Below are 11,375 nucleotides of genomic sequence, written 5' to 3' on the forward strand. Positions count from 1 at the left end.
AACAATAATTAAGCTTTCACATCCCTCTATGTTCTAAGAAAACTCTTCTTGTCACATTCAAACTTCCTAAGCAAACTATTCGATCTCTACTGCTCGCACTTGGCCTGTTAACAACTCATCTACCGTGAGACATAACCCTCCATGTCATTCCTCATTCTTTGCTACTAAAATACTGCCTCAAATCATAATCCATCTCTGTAGCATCCAAACTAGTGAATTGCCACAAACTCGAAGCCTCCATAAAGATCATCTTTCTCGATACATCCACACTAAAAACACTGATTTGACCCTGAAGCTGCCATACACCACCATCTTTAATACCTGCTTCTTAGGTACCATTTCACAACACCCTGTATCGAAGGCAAACCAATGAAGACCATCACACCGACGAGCCTAAATGCGTTCAAACAAGGACGATGACAACACATCACAAACAAGGATTCCCCCAAGTTAAAAAATATCCAATCTCGCTACTTCGCCAACCAATGCCTGAACATCCATAGTCCGATAGCCTCTTCTCCGTTGGAGTTAAATGTCGAATATCTAAACCATGAACTGAGAAATCCTCCTCTTAGATCATTCACTACCCTGATATATAAATAAGCACCCTACCATTCATACCATCACTGCGCAATAACAATGCATGAATATCACAATACACTGTGCATAGCCTCGAAACTATAGGCAATGCTAATACTGAGATGAAATGACAGAACACCTCTTTACAAGGCGTCAATAATAGTCCGCCTGAATACATAGGGGAGAAATATCCTGCACCATATCTGTAGCACCACTACAACTCCTCGATTCCCAATTGATCACAAGCACTCAACATCGTATAAGAATGAGTAGGAAGAAAATAAAGACATAAACTTCAATGAAATCAAACCGCACAACAAGGAAATCAAGAAGGGAAGTTCTCCTAACAGCCATGTAGCCTCTTGAAGATAAGTATAAACGTCTCCGTACTGATCCGCAAGACTCTACTCGACTTGATCATGACTCATGAGACCTAAGTGAACCTAGCGCTCTGATACCAAGCTGTCACGACCCAAATTCCATAGTAGGTCATGATGGCGCCCAACTGTGTTGCTAGGCAAGCCAACACGTGAACCTCCACTAAATTATTCATTTTAATTTTCAAAATCAGGAATTTTATTAAAAAAATAGAATAAAATTTGGCACTCATAAAAATTTGTGCTTTTCTTTACCAAATTTCTGAATATAAATAAATCATAAAGTGAAGTGATTATATTATCATGAACTACAATAAAGAACATCCACTAGAAACCACCAAAACCTGGTGTCACAAGTGCATGAGCATCTACTAGAACAATACAACACCATTACAACATCTGTTTGGAAATATGAATTAGATAGGATAAAATAAATGAACATGAAAGAGACTTCGTGTGCTGCGAATCGTAGCATGGAATGCAGCTCACCATAAAGTCCCTTCAGCAGCTGCGCCAATGCGCCAAGATGACCACCTAATGTACATGCCTCAGTACCTGCACATTCAGTGCAGAGGTGCAACATGAGTACGTAAATCAATGAGTATATAGTAAGTATCTAGTCTAACTCCGAAAAGGTATTGATGAGGGATTGACATTGACACTTACTAGTGGTCCAATAAATCAAATATAATAAGGTAGACAAGTATAAGACATGGTAAGTAAACACTAAGAACAGATATAGGCAAATAATACGGTCTACAATTGAAAAGTGGACACAAAGTCCTCAATTACCAGATACCTCCTCAAATGGAATACGTAATGGTCAACACCAAATTAATGGTCACATCTCAAGTCAGGAAAACTGATAAGTACGTTGACTCCTTATCAATTATTTCGCATAATTCTACTGAGGTGAGCAGTCCGATCCTATAAGAGTAAATGAACGAATTCCTGCCATGGCATATGACCCGATACCATAATAGTACCGTTGAGGCGTTCAGCCCGATCCCATAATCGTGTACACTGCCGAGGGTCGACCGGCAGGAACCATATATACATCTCATTATATTGCCAAGGCGAATGGCCCGATCCCATAATGATACTGCTAAGGCATTTAGCCCGATCCCATAGGAATAATAAAGACTTGATTGGTCACTGCCCCCACCCACGAATGTATGTATAAATTGTGAAATTCATGAAACTTTCAGACAATTACGTACAACTCGAGGAAAATCCGTAAAAGGAAGTGCAATCTCTACTCTAATCAAGTAGCTCACCATATACCACAAATCGTAAGTTTGATATTTTACGCAAGTCTAGTCTCAGGCAATATGTGTATTAAAGCAATTAAACAGGCAGTAATAACTCAAATATTACAATATAAACATGGTGTGAGTCTAAGTTTACCCGAACCTAATCATAAATTCTAGCATATGCAGAGACACTCGTCACCTCATATGTGCATATCCCCCATAACATGTAGCACATAGCAAGTACAACAACTACGGGGTAAATTTTCCCTTACAAGGTTAGACATGAGACTTACCTCTCTCCAAAATTCGATAACTGGCTCCAACGCCTTTTTAACTCCTCAAACCGATGCCAAACTATCCGAAACTAATCAAACAACGTGCAAACCAATCAAAATAAACTCCAATACTCGTAATTTAACAATTTGTAATAATTTCCAACTCCGCTCAAAAAGGAAACACCGGGGCCCACGTGCTCGAATTCTAAAAATTATTGAAAATGAATATTACTCTTAACTTATATAGTATATATCGAGAAAATCATCAAATTCCATCCACGAATTGACCCTCAAACCAAGGATTTACCATTTCTCAACTTTGGGGCTCAAAACCCCAATTTTTACAATCCAAACACGGATAAAAATAATAATCAATTAAAATAATCATGGAAAAATATAAAAATAAAGGTCATATATTTCCCCCCATGTTGCGATGATAACAACACTGCAAAAATCGCCTCAAACGGAGGTCTAGAATTCAAAATATGCTCAAAATACTAAAATACTCGGTTTAAAACACTGGCCATATGATTTTTGTTCATCGCCTTTGCGGGGGACCTTTGCATTCGCAGATAGCAATTTTTTGTGTTGACCGGTCAACCCAAAAATCCTTCTTCGCATTCGCATAACCTCGATTGTGTTCGCGAAGAACTAAAGTTTGCACCAGAAACCAACAATCTTTTCCGACACGGAAATGGGCATAACTCTCTCATACGACCTCAGAATTCGACGATTATTATTGCTATGGTTCTGTAATTACGATACAGATCTAATGGTTTAATCTAATCATAAATAAAAGGTTGTTTGATCAATATAGTACCCTTTATTCCCAAATAAACGATGCCGGAACATTAAATAAGAGCGCGACACTATCCAAATGCATTCGAAATACACCCGAGGCCCCCGGGACCCCGTCCAATCACACAAACCAGTCCCAAAGCATAACACGGACCTACAGGAAGCCTTAAATCACACCAAACAATATCAAAATCATGAATCGCACATCATTCAAGCCTAATGAACTAATAAACTTTTAAACTTCTAAAACTCATATCGAACCATACCAAATCAACCCGCACTGACCTCAAATTTTGTATGCAAGTCCCAAATGAAACAACGGACCTATACCAACTCCCGAAACTATAATATGGATCCGATATAAAGAAAGTCAACTCTTGGTCAAACCTATCAACCTTCTAAACCTTCAATCTTCCAACTTTTGCCAAAAAGCATCAAATCGACCTACGGACTTCTAAATCCAAATCCGTACATACTCGTAAGTCCAAAATCATCATCCGGACCTAACGAAACAGTCAAAACTTCGATCCGAGGTCGTTTACTCAAAATTCAAACCTTGGTCAACTCTTCCAATTTAAAGCTTCCGAATTGAGAATTATTCTTCCGAACCAACTCTGATCTTCCTGAAAATCTAATCCGACTACATGTGCGAGTCATAATATATTTAATGAAGATATTCAAGGTCTCAAACCGCCGAATGACATGCTATAGCTCAAAATTATTGGTCAGGTTGTTACACTTAGTTTCAATATTGTTTTATGTGTTTTGAGGGTTCGAGCAGGTCCTTATTATGTTTATGGACTTGTTGGTGCAATTGGATGGGGTCCCGGGTGGCTTGGGTGCGTTTTGAACCACCCGGAGCTAAGTCTGAAATTGCTGATATGCTGGTTCTGGTTTCCTTCTTCGCGAACGCAGAGATGCTATTGCGTTCGCGGAGACAGAATTCGGGGATGGGCAATTTTGCTCTTCGCGTTCGCGAATAGATGGTCACGTTCTCGAAGGTTGAAGACCTCTAGCCATCGCATTCTTGTTCATTGGCCCGTGTTAGCATAAGAGAAATCAGATCTGGGGTCAACTGGTCCGTTGCCCTTCGCGTTCACGAATCTGTGGTCGCGTTCGCAAAGTTTATTTTTCTGGGCCTTGGCTTTTTTGCCTTTGAGATCACGAGGCTCCTTTTGCGATCGCGAAGAATGGACCACTGGGCAATGCCTTAATTAAAAACAGGACTTTAGGCATATTGTTTTCATTTCACTCAACTTGTGGCCGATTTTAGAGCTCATTGGAGAGCGTTTTTCACCTAGCACCTTGAGGTAAGTAATCTCTACATAATGTGAGTTTAATATATGGATTATGGATAGAGTTTAACATGTAAATGGTGAAAATTTTAAGATTTTGTTGAAAAACTTAGGTTTTGATAAAAATGAGATTAGACCACGAAAATGATTGTGCAACTGAGTTGAAATTATATATTTGTGTTCGTAAGGTTATAGGTAACATTTATTTAAGAAAATTTCCAGAATCGGGACACGTGAGCCTGGGGGTGAATTTTAGTAACCTTCCAAATTAGGTTGGGTAATTACTCTAATGGCTAAATTATGAACTTTTGAGCATATATTGATTAGTTTGCATGACCTTTGGCTAGTTTCAGATTGCTCGGCACCAATTTGAGACTATTAGTGTGATTTGTGAACCAGTAAGAGGACTTGAAAATGCGGTAAGTCTCTTGCCAAATCTTTTAAGAGGGAATTATCCCCGTAGGTATTCTAAATTATTATTTGCTAATAATTATGGGTCCTACTTGTGCGCGATGTGACGAGAGCCCGTACGCAGCTAAAAATCATACTTATGTCCGGGTAGACTTAGGACTTTACCATGCAATACTTGTATCACTTGAACCTAACTTATTATTGTAATTACTTGAATTTATAACTGAAAATGGATATGAGATTTTATGAGACCGAGTTTCATACCTTGAGAGTTGACGGAATACTTGATTGCTTATGGAAATTATGCCTTTTTGAGTACTAATCCTGTGTTGTAGTCATTGATCGGAGTTTGTAGAGTTTCTCCATTTCCTGTGGATCGGGCCAAATGCCTCGGCGGTATATCAAATGCATCTATGGTTCACCCTGGTCAACCCTCGACAGTGGACACACTATTCTGGATTAGGCTGTATGACCTCGACATAAATCGTGCGTGATATTTCTAGGAGTCCGATTATATTTAATATTTCTTTCTTGACCTAAGACGTGATAATTACTTGGTGGCTCTTATATGTTAAAATTTGGCATGTGATAATTGGGGGTTTTAAATTGATATTATGTTAAAGAATAATTATTTATTATTTCTTATTATATTGTTATTATTGTAATTCATGCCTATTTATGACTTATGTACTTTAGTTATTGACTTCTAGTAAGTGTCGATATAGATCCCTTGTCACTACTGCTTCGAGGTTTGACTAGATACTTATAAGGGTAAACGTTGTTTACGTACTCACGCTACACTTCTGTAAAATTTGTGCATGCATTGAGGCAGGTACATCTGGTATCCGTCCAGGTGCGCATCCATATTACACGGAGGCATAGTGGTGAGCTGCTTTCTATGCTCTGTTCTGCAGCACCCGGAGCCTTCTCTTGTTGTATTTATTTATTTCTGTCTATTTTGCTTCAACAGTAGTTGTAGGGGGTTTGTATATTTTACTAGATTGCTCGTGTACTTGTGATACCGAGTTTTAGGAGTTACTAGTAAATATTTATGATCTTATCTATTAATACCACCATTTCACACGTATGTTTTAATTTAAGTTTCACATCACCATGGTTAATTATTTTTGGTTTCTTTCTTAAATAAAAATTCATAACTTTAAAATAAATAAAATGAACAATTAAATGGATAGTTCACGTGTTGGCTTGCTTAACAACAACGTTGAGTGCCATCACCGCCTATAACGAAAATTGGTCGTGACATCTTGGTATCAGAACCAGGTTCACATAGGTCTCACAAGTCATGAGCAGGCCTAATAGAGTCTTGCGGATCAGTGCGGAGACGTTCGTACTTATCTTCGAGAGGCTATAGAATATTAGGAAACTTCTCTTTCTTCATCTTCTATCGTACAATTAATGTTGTGCTCAGTATCTTTCTCTTATTCTCTCACAGATAGTGAGAACACGCACGACAGATGTACTTGACAGTAGAGGCACTGCTCCCCCTATTACTAGAGGCCGAGGGAGGGCTCCAGCTCCTACTAGAGGATGAGGGCATCCTAGAGTTGCCCCGCCGTACCGTTAATGGATCCGATAGAGGATCCTGTTATTGAGGAGCAGGATGTGGTGCTTGCAGCTGAGCTGGACCCGGTAGATTTCATGATTACACCGGGATTTCAGGAGGTCATGGGCTGTATTTTGCGGTTCATGGACTCTATGACATTGGCTGGTTTATTTCCAGCGGACCCAGCCACATCTCAGGTGGGAGGGGGAGCATAGACCCCTACTGCTCAGGCTCCAGGGCATGCTGCTACCGTATATCAAGCCCTAGGTGCACAACATACAGGCGGGGATCAACCAGTTATAGCGATTATACCGGAGCCTAGACCAGCTGCGATTATTAAGCGGCAGAAGCAGTTGGATAGATGGACCAGGATACATCCTCCTATATTTGGCTGTCAGCGAAATAAGAGCCCACATAACTTTATTGATCGTTGCAGGGACATGCTTCACAACATGGGAGTATTGAAGTCCAACAGGGTGGACTTCAACATATTTCAGTTAGAGGGCAAGGCCCGTAGATGGTGGCAGTCTTATCTCTGTAGCAGGTGCTGGTTCACCTCCCTTTACTTGGGACCAGTTCACACATCTCTTTTTGGAGAGATATATTCCACCCTCCCAGAGGGAAGAGTTGCGGGGTCAGTTTGAGCGGCTCCAGTAGGGACAAATGTCGGGGTCTGATTATGAGGCGAGGTTCTCAGAGTTGTATCGCCACACACTTATGATACTCCCCACAGATACAAAAAGAGTGCAAAGGTTTATTGCGGGCTTGCATTATGGTATCCAGGTTACTAGGCCCAAGAGGTTGAGATAAGGAGTTCTTACTGCAAGTTACGAGAATGGTATAGCGATATCCATTGATCTGAGTAGGAGTATTATATGGATACTTCGTGGTGATAAGCTTTACTTGATCCAATCCGTAGCACATAGAGTCCTACTTCCCTACTCATCTATTTCTGCCTGTGTATTTCTTTTTCGGACAGATGTACTTGTTCGGTTGATTCTCATTGCTCTTATAGATGCTCGTGATGTAGTGATACCGGGTTTTGGGTGCTTGCCAGACAATCGTGGTCGTGTGTAGACCCTATCTTTGATTTGGTACTTAAGTTATTGACTTGAAGATTTATTTCACATTGTTATTTATATCATGAAATAGTTAATGGCTTAATAATTGGATTCTATTGTTGTTGTTAAGTGTTGGCTTGCCTAGCAACCAGGTTAGGCACCATCATGACCATTGGTGGGATTTTGGGCCGTGACAGGTGGTGATTTTGATCGCGAAGAAAGACGACTGGCAGGGCTTTGAAACGTCCAATTTCGGTATTTTGAGTTCATTTTCTACACTTATTAAGTTCTTTGAGCGCAAGTAAGGCGGTTTTGGAGGTGATAAACACCCAAATCATGAGGGTAAGTGATTTTATCTTTGTTTTGATTAAATATTTTGTTTCCACATAGATATTACACCATAATCAAGGATTTGAAGAGAAGAAATTGGAGGTTTTGATTTGAACTTAAGAGAATAAATTTTGGGTTTTGAATATGAAATCGATGTCGGGTTTGAGGATAAATTATATATTTGAACTTGTGGTGCTATGGGTGATCTAAATTAGTGATCAATTTCGGATTTCGGGCTCGGAGCCTGAGGTTGACTTTTGGATTTGTGTTAAAGATTGAACCTCTATGATATGAGGTTGATTCCTAAAGCTTATAATGACTTATGTGAACATTATTTGACTAGATAAGTTTGGTCGTAAGTTTCAAAGAAAGAAAGATTTTGGAAGACTAAAGTGTCCTGGGAAAAGGTAAGTGTCTTGTCTAGCCTTGTTAAGAGGGAATTCTCCACAAACGTAATTTATGCGCTATTTCTTGATTGATTTGTGAGCTATGTATATACGAGGTAGCACGGATATATGCGTGCACTTGGGTTTTGACCATGTCCAGGTAGACTTAGGCCTACACCATGTCTTGTTTGAGTTATTTGAATTATTTACATATGCTTTAACAACTTAATGAACACGTGGCTAATCTTAATCATGATAGAAACAATTTTTAGACCACAGATTGTTTTTTCAAACTTGATATGGTACTTTTTCTATGTGGAGCTTTACGATTAGCCGTAATCTTATACTTGCCTTATTTGATTTATGATTTCGTAACTACGTGGCTATTATTATACATGTTAGAGACCTTACCTAGGCTTTATTATTCATTTATTGGGTATGATGAGCTATATTCTCCATGTTGAGTCACATGATTAGATGTAGTCACACCCTACATTTATGAACATATCCGCATATTTGTTATCTACATCCTGGTCCATTTCATATGTTGTCTGTTATGAATAGGGACATATATTGAAATATGGATACTTTATATGGACTGGAATTATGTCATGTGAGTTGTTCGTGCAGTCGAGATAATTACGACACGAGGCCTCTGCAGGGCAATCATTGTGATATTGATACTATTATGACACGTGAGTTGTCCATGCCAGTATTGAGCGTATGATACTTGATTAAGCTATAAAGTTAATACACACCTAGATTTGGATCCGTCCCTATAGAATCAGGTGATCACACATGCTACATTAGGCATTGAGAGCAAAGGTACATGGATATGTACTAGGTACATGGATTTGTACCGGGCACATGGATTTGTGCTAGGTACATGTATTTGCACGGTTTGTGTTGAGAGATTGAGACTCCTGTTGGTACATTTATAGGTACCGGGCGATAATGGAAAGTTGAGCCTTGGGCATGCTTAAACATTCTAGGCTCATGTAGAAGCATTCATATAAATGTTAGTTGATGCATAACATATTTATATATGAGTCTTGATACATATTTTGATATTTTAATCATTTATCTGAGAAGCTTATCATTGTCATATCAGGTAGACTTGGAGTACTGGATCATATTCGATTATCCTTATTTAGAGCATAATTATATTATTCATTGATTGTGCACCTTACTATTCATGATTTAATGTTTTCCGAGTATTTCCTTATTTTATTCCTATTTTTTATGAGAGTAAATATTCATTATTGACCCCTCACCGCTACTTCTTTGAGGTTAGACTTGATACTTACTAAGTAAATAGGGTTTGTTGTACTCATACTACACTTTTGCACCATATGTGCAGATTCAGGCATCGATATCAGTAGAGACCAGGAGGGTGCCTAGTAGCATTATCATGAGATCCGAGGTAGTGCTGCATGATCGTTCGCAGGCCCTTGAAGTCATTTTTCCTTAGTTTTGTACTGTACTTCATTTCATACAGTAGTGTATTGATTTTCTAAATATATAGTTGTGTTAATCATATATGCCCATGTACTTAGTGACATCGGGTTTTAGGAGTTAGTTTATCGGATATTTTGGATTTTTGCTATTGATTATGATACCTTGAGATTTCTTTCACTTTATATTATCATTGTGCAATTAATAAAGGATTTATAATTTGTTTGATAAATAATGTTAAGTATTTTCTTGCCTACCAAGTGAATGTTATGCGCCATCACGACCTATGAGATTTTGGGTCGTGACAAGTTGGTACTAGAGCACTAGGCTCAAAGTGCCTCACGAGTCATGCGTAGGCCTTGTAGAGTCTTATGGATCAATACGGAGATGTCTATACTTATGTTCGGGCGCCTATAGGGCTTCAGAAAAGTTCAATTTCTTCACTCCTTATTATGTAGTTAATTCTATCCCGAGTTTAAATCTATTCCTTCTATTCTTTCATAGATGGTGAGAATGCGTGCAACATCAGTAGTAGGTGATGAAGAGTCAGTACCTCCGACCATAGTTAGGAGAGGTAGGGCCTAGGTTAGGGGTGGATCATCCACCGACGCTTTGGGGCATCCAAGAGTATCAGTGGACCCACCAGCTGATAGACAAGCTGATTTGATTAATGATAAGATTAAGTATCAGACCTAGTTCAGGCCCCAGAGGGTTTTGTTGCTATATTGGTGTTTCGGGAGGCTATGGCCAATATGTGAAGTGTTATTGATACTGTAATCTAGGCAGGAGGGGTTCCAATGACCCCAACGCCTTCTAATGCTAGATGGGGAGTTCAGACCCTGGATACTCACACTCGAAAGCAGATTGCAACGATGTTCCAGACACCATGGGTTTTGCCGGTTGGTGGTGTTCAACCTTAGTGTCACGACCCCAACTTCCCACCCTAGGATGTCGTGATGATACCTAGTCTCTAAGAATAGGTAAGCCTAACATTCATTTATAACGTAATAGAAATAACAAAGTAGGATAATTCGATAAAACTCATAATAAAATAAGGAACATCTGTAACCAAATCCCCAAAACTGGTGAAACTGAGTCATAAGCTCTACAAAAAATATACTGGAAATCTATAGCAAAACACTGTCTAAATGAAGAGTAAACAATAGTAAAAGTAAGGACAGAAGGTGACTCTGAGACCTGCGAGTGCCAAGCAGGTATACCTTGAAGTCTCCGAAGTGTATGGTTAAATCACTGATGCCTAGCCTGAGCTAAAGTACCTGGATCTGCATAAAAATATACAGAAACGTAGTATGAGTACACCACAATGATACCCAGTAAGTATCAAACCTAACTTCGGTAGAGTAGTGACGGGGCCAGGTCAAGGCACCTACTAGGATAAGAGAAAATTGAACAAAGTATAGTACAATCAAATAATGGAAGACGAGGAAATAAATGACAATTAAGTAGTTCAACAAGGTAAGCTAACAATGGAATCTAAAGCAATAAAGGCAACATGTAGTGAACACATGATAAGAACATCAAGAAATCAATACGGACAAATACAAGTAAGCCAAAAAAGAGATAATAAAAT

Source organism: Nicotiana sylvestris, chromosome 3 (assembly GCF_000393655.2).
Source record: "Nicotiana sylvestris chromosome 3, ASM39365v2, whole genome shotgun sequence".
NCBI lineage: Eukaryota > Viridiplantae > Streptophyta > Magnoliopsida > Solanales > Solanaceae > Nicotiana > Nicotiana sylvestris.